At 40.8% G+C, this 8,536-nt stretch overlaps 1 long non-coding RNA gene across 3 annotated transcripts; it reads left to right on the top strand.

Moving 5' to 3' along the window:
* Window positions 1–1,899: 1,899 nt before the first annotated feature.
* On the top strand, window positions 1,900–6,211 carry LOC137857006 (uncharacterized). Of its 3 annotated transcripts, XR_011096919.1 has the most exons (6): window positions 1,900–2,231; window positions 2,318–2,493; window positions 2,609–2,751; window positions 3,179–3,320; window positions 3,790–4,108; window positions 4,513–6,211. It is a non-coding gene; the product is annotated as an uncharacterized lncRNA (long non-coding RNA). The 3 variants fall into 3 exon arrangements; XR_011096918.1 differs by lacking the exon at window positions 4,513–6,211 and having other exon boundaries at window positions 1,913–2,231; window positions 3,790–4,394; XR_011096917.1 differs by lacking the exon at window positions 3,790–4,108 and having other exon boundaries at window positions 1,914–2,231.
* Window positions 6,212–8,536: the final 2,325 nt, after the last annotated feature.

Raw genomic sequence — 8,536 nt, 5'->3', positions numbered from 1 at the left:
GCTGACGCCATCGTGGGACCCCTCTCATAAATAATTATTTTTCAATGATCTTGTGAATCTGGAGAGGTCCCAGTGGACTGGAAGCTGGCAAATGTCGTACCAATTTTCAAGAAGGGCAAGAAAATAGACCTTGGCAACTACAGGCCTGTCAGTCTCACATCAGCGCCTGGTAAAATTCTGGAGAAGATGATCCTTGAAGTTCTTGAAACGCACCTGGGGGACAATGCAGTCATTGGTCCCAGCCAACATGGGTTCATGAGGGGTAGGTCCTGCCTAACAAATCTGAATTCCTTTTATGATAAGATCACCCATCTAGTTGATCAAGGGAAACCAGCTGACGTGATCTTTTTGGACTTGAGCAAAGCTTTTGACACGGTTTCCCGTGGACAAAATGTCCAGCATACAACTTAACAAACACATCATACCGTGGGTGAGCAATTGGCTGACAGGCAGGGCTCAAGGGCTTGTGGTAAATGGGGCCACATCAGGCTGGCGCATGGTCACTAGTGGGGTCCCTCAAGGCTCCATTTTAGGGCCGGTCCTCTTCAATGTTTTTATAAACGATTTAGATGTAGGACTAGAAGGTGTTTTGAGCAAATTTGCTGATGGCACCAAACTTGGAGGATTTGTAGACTCAGATGAGGGTGGAAAGGCCTTGCAGAGAGATCTGGGCAGATTGGAGAGCTTGGGCGATCACCAACCGCATGAAGATTAACAAGAGCAAGTGCCGGGTCCTGCACCTGGGACGGGGCAACCCTGGCTATACGTACCGACTGGGTGACGAGATGCTGGAGAGCAGCCCCGCAGAGAGGGATCCGGGGGCGGTGGTTGACAGCAAGTTGAACATGAGCCAGCAGTGTGCCCTGGCAGCCAGGAGGGCCAACCATATCCTGGGGTGCATCAAGCACGGCATTGCTGGTCGATCGAGGGAAGTGATTGTCCCGCTCTACTCTGCGCTGGTGCGGCCTCACTTTGAGTACTGCATGAAGTTCTGGGCACCACAGTACAAGAAGGACATTAAACTGCTGGAGAGTGTCGAGAGGAGGGTGACGAAGGTGGTGAAGGGCCTAGAGGGGAAGCCATATGAGGAGTGGCTGAGGTCACTGGGCCTCTTCAGCCTGGGGAAGGGGAGGCTGAAGGGGGACCTCATTGCAGCATACAACTTCCTCACGTGGGGGAGTGCAGATGCAGGTGCTGACCTATTCTCCGTAAACACCAGTGATAGGACCCACGGGAATGGTGTTAAGCTGAGGCAGGGAAGGTTTAGGCTGGACGTCAGCAAGAGGTTCTTCACTGAGAGGAGGGTGGTCGCACACTGGAACAGGCTCCCCAGGGAACTAGTCACTGCACCAAGCCTGTCTGAATTTAAGAAGCGATTGGACTGTGCACTTAGTCACGTAGTCTAAACTTTTGGGTAGACCTGTGCGGTGCCAGGAGTTGGACTTGATGATCCTTATGGGTCCCTTCCAGCTCAGGATATTCTATGATTCTATAAATAGTGTAGTCAGAGGTCATGGGGCTAGATTTAGAAAAGTCCTGCATAAAGAAGGGATCTCAGAGAAGAAAATGTAAATAACATTAATATCAAGAAAAGGAATTCTGATTGCTAAATTCTTTATCTGTCATGACTAGACAGATGAAAATCTATGATGGCAAGTTTGCCTTTAAGGTCATTTTCTTTTTTATTAATTTCTTTTATTTATTTGTATTTATTTTTTTAACAGGCTCTGTACTAATTTTGCTCACAGAATGACTAACAGAAATATGACCCTTGTGCACCTTCTGTAGTTAATTCATTAGGTCAACTGTAACCACTAAGCCCCTTGTCAGGTTATTTCTACTAGTGATAAGGAGCAATTGACCTTAAAACTTTGAAGCCAGGTAGATGAGCTTATTCCACAAGGTCTCTTGGCTCCACCCTTGTTAAGTGAAACCTGCCAGGTGTGGGTCATTTGACCTTTGCTGTATAGGAAGCCTGAGGACTTGTGGGGGAATTGCCTCCCCAGGAGAGACTGAGGCTTGGGTAGCCTAGGGTGTTTTTCTCTTGTGGTGACTCGGGCTCAGTGTTCCTTACTAGGCTGCTTTTTCTTCATGTTTTCTGCCCTCTCTGTGAAATAGTTTTAGAGACTCAATGAGCTAGTTACATTGGTGGTGCCTTCTTCAGAAAAACTCAGGTGGCACTACTTCACTGCGAAGCACTTAGGAAGCGACTTGAGTTCAGAAGACAGCAGGTAAGTGTTCCTGGGTTCTGTGGTTGTTACTGTTAAGGAGTTTGAGTACTTCCTTCACCTCGTCTGTTTTCTGTGAAATTACTTAGGTGGATTCTAAGCTCCCTTCCAAGCACTGGAGGAAAAAAAAAAAAAAAAAAGCCCTCAGAAGCCCAAGTGCACACAGGTCAGCCTGACATTGAAGAAGGTTCTTGAGTATTTGGAAGATTAAAAAATGGGCTGTGTGAAAAAGGTGCCTTAATGTGAATGCAGATTTTGCCTTGTGGTAAGTAGAAACAGGTTGGGATGGATACTGGTGGAAAGATTGCTACTTTGACTAAGTGGAAATAGTGAGAATATACTGTTGTTCATAAAAGAAATATTGTTTTCACAATATGCAGGTCAAAAGCAGTATGAAGAAAGTCTGTCATCTTCCCTTCAGACCTGGGTCTCAGCTGGGGACTACTTCCTGAACAGGTCCAGCAACTTGAAGAGAACTGAACTTCCTCCCAAGCTCTATGAAGCAGAGTCTCAGCTATCAGGGGTAAGCGTCTTTCTGTGCAAGAAAGATGACATGAATAGAGGGGTGCAGAAAATTGATGCCAAGCAGACAAAACAGAGCTCTAAAAATAACATCTTTGTCCTGAGATAATTGCATTTCTTTCTTGTTATCAGTCATTTGTGGAAAAGTACTAAATTTAATTTATTATAAGGTGCTAAACCATGAATGCTTGTAAAGAGGGCATTGAAGAAGTCCATGTCAGCACAGAATAGAAGAACCTTATTCTCTCCGTCTTTCATTTTTCTGTCAATGACACTTGAGAATTCACATAAAAACTTGTGACTATGAGAAATTATTTGTACATAATGACCTTTAACTATCGCATGCATCAATTCAACAGATGAATTCAGCTAAGTGTAAAAGTAGAATTGTGTTTCCCTTGGGTATAGCAATCATGCTTGCCTTGCAGGGATTCATCTATCTGTAATACCACTCTGTTCAAAGCTGCACAGTGGTATTCTAAAAAGACCGCAACTCCCTTGATGATTGCTACATCTTGTGGAAAAATAGCAGGGTGCCTGATCAAGCCAATTGAAGACATAAATTATCGGGTGAGTGGAAATCAATGTTTTATTAGAAGCACAAGGTTTACTATGATGAACCTTGCAGACATATGCCTTTCTGTTTATAGGTAAATCATTAGATTTCCTAAAATAGACAAGTCTGCTAGACAGCTGATTTTTTCAGCTTGAGGCTATGGGAACCATCATGTAGGCATAAAGAGAGAAGGTGCAGAATGTAGCTATAAAACTCCTCCTGAAAGGAAAAGAGATGGAGGAATATACAAAATGTGACTATCAACCTATACAACCAACATGCCATTCCATGGCATCTGCTCCTTGCTTTCAGAACTTCTCTTGAACCTTACATTACTGTTGGCAGTGTGCAAAGTATTAAACTAACATATTTTACAATGTTGTTTTTCATGACAAGCTGATTCTGGGTGAGTCTGAGCATCCAGGTGAAGTTTGTTTGTCCAAATCCTACAAGGTATTCAAAATCCTTTTATACTTTATCCAGAAGCTTTGAAGACCAGGACCCAAGACAATATGGGGCTAACAGGAACTGAAGTTCCTGGGCTCCCAACAACAGACTTCTGAGACCTCACAGAAGTGGCCTCTTACTTCCTGCACTGAGGAAAGCAGGACATACAAGGTCTTTCTGTGAATGTTAGGAAGAGAGCTGCTAAACTTGCACAAGCCCCATGGAAAACTTAACATGTCTTGAGTCATAGTGTACCCTTCGGCCACAACACTGGTCTCTGCAGACATCCTTTGGGTGCAAATGTATTTTTGGCACATTTCCAATATATTTATCTTTCCTCAAGTCATCTACACAGGTAGGTGTGGTTGTGAAGAATAACCTCACATGGCTCCAGGAGACCGTCAAGATGACCAGTCACATATTTGTACTACTAAACCCCACTATTCACTGAAATACAGATGATGAACTCTGGTAGTTCCCATCTGCAAAAAAAAATATTTAAAATAAAATAAAAATAAAATGTAGTCTTAAGTGGGATGCCACAGTTAAGTGAACGTACTGGAAACTTACACCCTTACCCAGAACTGAATTTTTCCTGAAATCCTCTGCAAAGGGTACATCAGGATTATTCCCTTCTCAAACCCAGACTCAACTATTACTGTAATTTGTAAATTGAACAGAAATAAGACTAGAGAATTGATTAATGATGTCTGTAATCAGGTATGTGACTTATTTCTCTCTCTCATCATCTTGTCTCAGCTTGTAAAGTTTTTGCTGTTGTTTCCTTTCTGAAATCAATATCAGTGTACAGAAGGCATAATCTAACTCCCATTCTGGCATCCTTGTACTTATCACTGTCACAGACAAGATACGGTACCCCACATCCTGCTCTGCTAATGTGCGTATCACCTCACTGACTTCAGAATGACTTTTTTGGCCAGTACCTGTGGACACTGGGAAGCCCTGTGAGTCAATCCAAAATAAATCTAGACACAGTCAGCAGTTTCATATCTGAACAGTTTGCATCGTTTGTCACTCAGGCATACTATTCTGAAAGTAAAATATCTTTGGGCCACTCCTGTGCTGCATGGCTGCTGCTTGGTCCAGGATACGCAGTGCTGTGAGCACTTCTGCCTCCTCAGCTGAATTATTTTGGTATTTGCTGGTGATTGTGGAGATATCAATTTGCATGCTGCTCCTTCTGGAAAGAAATTAGCCCTGGTGTTGTGCCCTACTGTACATCCATATGTGCAATATTAACTGCACCCAGATCCATCTGCTCAGACCCATCTTCCTCCATCTGCCACCATGCTCCATGTTATCCATAGGACATTGCATCAGAATTATGAATCATCCTCTCTAGGCTCTTGATATCTTATTGTAACAGATGGGAATAACATATATTCCATAATAATGATCCTGGATATATCTGTCCTTTGTTATATTAATGATTCAATAAGAAAAGAGCCAACTAGATGACATTACTAAATTACTGACTTTTCAGGCAAAAAGAGCTAAAGTCTAAGTCTGTGTCAGTAGCACAAGAGAAAGTATACCTCTGAAATAATGTATTTGCTCCTGGTTTGACTGGAAATCAATATGTGAGGTACAATCCAAATTCTTGTTAGTATTACTAACAGAGTAATTCCTAGAGTGCAAATCTGAAGAGCAACACTAAGGACAAAGAAATGGGATGTTCAACAGCTATGACATTTTGGTGATTCACCAGTGAGCAGAGAGATTTTAATTTATTAGTAGCAAAGAACAGGTGATCCCATAATAGAAAAGAAGCATCTCTCTGCCGCTTATTTGATATGATGAAATCTTCACTCCATGTCAGTTTTTAAAGGAAGTGAATTGCTTTGTGCTGCACTGTCTGAATACTGCAGAGTACAGAGCTCCACAAAAATTATCCAGGTGCTAGAAAACTGTGCTGCACTTAACAAGAATTCTGGAACTCAGTACACTTGGTTACCCTAAAAGAAAGCTGAGAAGTTAGTTGGTCATTTTCTTGGGCATTAAGTATGTGACAGCAAGCAGCAAGGAGGCATCACAGGAGCAGGCGACTAGAAGGTGAAGTTTGACAGTCACATCTGAAAGAGGCCGGGTTTCCTTTTGACAAATGTGTTTAAATATTGGTGAGTTCCCTACACAGCAGCACCATCATATGAAGTCTCTAAAAGGATGAAAAACAGCTTCAGAAATCTATAATCTTTTTTTCCAAGAGAATATTGTGTTCAAGTCTGCTAAGTAGATGACCAGGGTAGTCTGTGCTGACCCTTGAATCCATGAAGCCTTTTTGCTTATCTTGAATGCAAGGATTTTCCAGAGTAGCTGTGGGACCTAGGGCTACCCCTCTGCAACAGAAGTAGCACAGCAGCCTGCTATCTGCTCTGTGCCATGTGAAGGGGAGAACAGCTTGTGCCTTGGAGAATTTTCATTCCTGCTGCTCCTTCAACATTGCTACTACTACCACTACTGAAGAAATTCAGCAACCCAACACCAAGGCCAGAAACAAAATCAAAAAGAACATGAGGCTGGGTACACGCAGTGAGTGATCTGTAACTATGGCTATTCATAATAGGAGATAAAAGGAGAAACAGACTATTTTAAGCTACATGTTTTTTTCTCATACATTGTAGGCTAGCATCCAAGGACTAAGGCATCGATGCACAGGGGTCTCCAGGCCTCTCACTTCTCTGAGCTTCCATTTATCTGGCAGCTGCTGCTTGCCCTTGAGCTATCAAGGCTTGGCTTATACTGTTTCCACTGGATGACTAGTGGTGTGTTCTGGTATCCAGATACGCACACTGAATATAGCAAATGATTCTCGGTTCTGTTGAGAAGGAACATTTCTTCAGTCACTTTGCTGATCTCTTCATTATTCATGGGATTTTCACATCAACACCCCAAAACTTTCAAAACAACCACTTACTGTATGTTTAGTTGGTTTATATAACATTTCAGTGCTGAAAGTGGCAAAGCCAAGCTGCATTTCACATAAGCAAATGATTTTTCAGATGCTTACCCATCTACCTTTAGAGGAGTTGGACATTGGCAGATCCTCAGCATTGATCCCATATATATGTATTGATGGCATCTCCATGAGAATTTACATTCTTAGGTCCTTGCTTCCATGCAAATAAAAAACAGCTTGGGATGAAGTTGGTTTTGAAAACAAGTGTTAAAATATGCTTTTGCACTAAGGCTATGGTAAAAGATCAGTTAATTTATTAGTCTTCAGAAGTAACCAAAGTCATTCTAACAATTTAACAGATTTTCTTTAAAAGCTTATACTTTTTTCCTGTAATCTCTTATTTGCACAATTCCACAGTGGCTAATTAAGATTTACAAGAAAATCCAGAAATGAGACAAATTCTGCAGAATTAACTGATATAACAACCATAATCCATATTTTTGCAATGAGGCTTTCTAGTAATGAATATCCATTAGACTTTTTAACTCAAAAATGTGCTTGCCATGCATTTATTAAGAGTTGTAATAATGGCTCTAAGCACTATATCATCATTAATAACAATAACAATTAAGTCCAGGAATCATTACAGGAATCACTTCTGCAGTAGTTCATGCAGCTTTCTCACCTGTCAAGAAATTCTTCTCCCCTTACAGTGTGGCAGGTAGGGCTCTGAATGTCCCCAGGCTTTGCTATTGCTGACAACTAGCAGCATTTGCTGATTAAGCAAACCCAAGACACAGCTTTGGCTGTCCCATCACAGAAAGTGCTCAGTAGTAGGAGCCTTGGCTAGGCGGAGACTTTTTTGCTTTGAGATTGCTCTGGACAGTGCACAATCACGAAGATCTACCTTTTGTAAAGATACTTTCTGACCCTATAGCAAAAAGACATACATGTATGCTAGCAAGATGACATTTCTCCTGGTATTCAATATCATAATTCATCAGATAGGACACAGAAAGAACAAGTCAATTCCAATGACTGATATACTAATGCAGGAAAAAAAAAAGCCTTCTTTGTCACTATGTTTCCACTACATGCAGTCACTATTGTTTAAATGTATTGCACGTGTGCAGGTGGTAGGAGATAATTGATCTTCATTGAGTTTCTAGGTAATAGCTTTCAAAGTTTCCCTGGAGACAGTGCTATCATGATGGATTCATTCATTGAACAACCATGAGACACCTAAAATCCTAAAATATTTCAATAAAAAAAAAAAGAGAGAGAGAGAAAAGAAAAGAAAAGAAAAGAAAAGAAAAGAAAAGAAAAGAAAAGAAAAGAAAAGAAAAGAAAAGAAAAGAAAGGAAAAGAAAGGAAAAGAAAGGAAAAGAAAAGAAAAGAAGCCTGCAGTTCTTCAGTTCTCTTGAAAAATTAAGTATCTTTTGATAGAAACAATTTTGTTATATCTTAGTTTATTTAGGTTTATAGTAGCAATTAAATATAGTTGATATTAACATTAAAAACATCCAAAGGGACATAATGTTGTGATGTGGACACCAAAAAAAGTATTACCAGAGTGAAAAGTGGATAAAAAGTAGGTAATTCAAAGGGAGCTGAGGATAAAGTCACCCTGTCAGCATGTGTGAAATTCAGCTGCAGTCTGAAGACTCTCACAGCAGCAAGCATTACAAAACACTGCTACAAGTTAAAAAAAAAAAAAAAAAAAAAAAAAAAAAGAAGTAACTGTCTCCATAGATCCACATTGGCAGACATGAGATACATTCAATTATATATATATATATATTATTTTTTTTTGCTTTTTTGTAGACCCCAGCACAAATGGATCAGAATGCTGTGTGGAAAAAAATT

Source organism: Anas acuta, chromosome 5, assembly GCF_963932015.1.
Source record: "Anas acuta chromosome 5, bAnaAcu1.1, whole genome shotgun sequence".
Taxonomy (NCBI): Eukaryota; Metazoa; Chordata; class Aves; order Anseriformes; family Anatidae; genus Anas; species Anas acuta.
This window is presented reverse-complemented; position numbering and strand designations above follow the sequence as displayed.